At 57.6% G+C, this 663-nt stretch overlaps 1 long non-coding RNA gene across 1 annotated transcript in view; it reads left to right on the top strand.

The window, feature by feature from the left end:
* The window catches only part of LOC115949174, a 1,186-nt gene extending 529 nt beyond the window's left edge, over positions 1 to 657 (top strand). The window contains exons 2-3 of the long non-coding RNA XR_004082781.1: positions 76 to 207; positions 500 to 657. This is a non-coding gene — a long non-coding RNA (uncharacterized LOC115949174). The remainder of the gene's footprint in view (positions 1 to 75; positions 208 to 499) is intronic.
* The last annotated feature ends 6 nt before the right edge of the window (positions 658 to 663 follow it).

Below are 663 nucleotides of genomic sequence, written 5' to 3'. Positions count from 1 at the left end.
TGAGAGAAAACAGTACCTTACCACTCTCCTGCCTTTTGCATTCACATGAATATTGTAGCTGGCGTCCTTGACCAGGTGTGACATCAGCAGCGACCGCAGTGACGTCAGCAGCGAGCTCAGTGGCCCATGTGACATCACCAATGTCACCAGGAACCAGGTGTGACATCACCGACCGCGTGTGACATCATCAGTGACATCACCGAGCAGGTGTGACACCAGCACCGACATCATCATCCCCGTGTGACGTCCCCAAGCGCTGTGACCCTGGTGTCATTGCGGTGCCGTTGTGGCGATGTCACCGTGACATCGCGGTGACATTACGGGGAGGTCGCAGTGATGTCACGGTGACATCACGGTTGCATTGCGGTGACATTGTGGTGGCATTGTGGTGACATCAAAGTGACACCGCGGTGACGTTGTGGTGACACTGTGGTGATGCTGCGGTGACATCGCAGTGACATTGCGGTGACATCGCAGTGACATCCTGGTGACATTGCAGTGACATTGCGGTGACATCATGGTGACCTCACGGTGACATTGTGGTGACATCGTGGTGACATCGCAGTGACACTCCGGTGCCATCACGTTGACATCTCGGTGACACCCCGGTGGCGCTGTCACCATGCTGCGCGCCGCCCGGGCGGTGGCTCGGGCGCTGTCCCC

This window comes from Geospiza fortis, unplaced genomic scaffold, assembly GCF_000277835.1.
Source record: "Geospiza fortis unplaced genomic scaffold, GeoFor_1.0 scaffold708, whole genome shotgun sequence".
NCBI classification, from domain to species: Eukaryota; Metazoa; Chordata; class Aves; order Passeriformes; family Thraupidae; genus Geospiza; species Geospiza fortis.
Note: the sequence above shows the minus strand (reverse complement) of the source record. Positions and strands in the feature narration are given on the sequence as shown.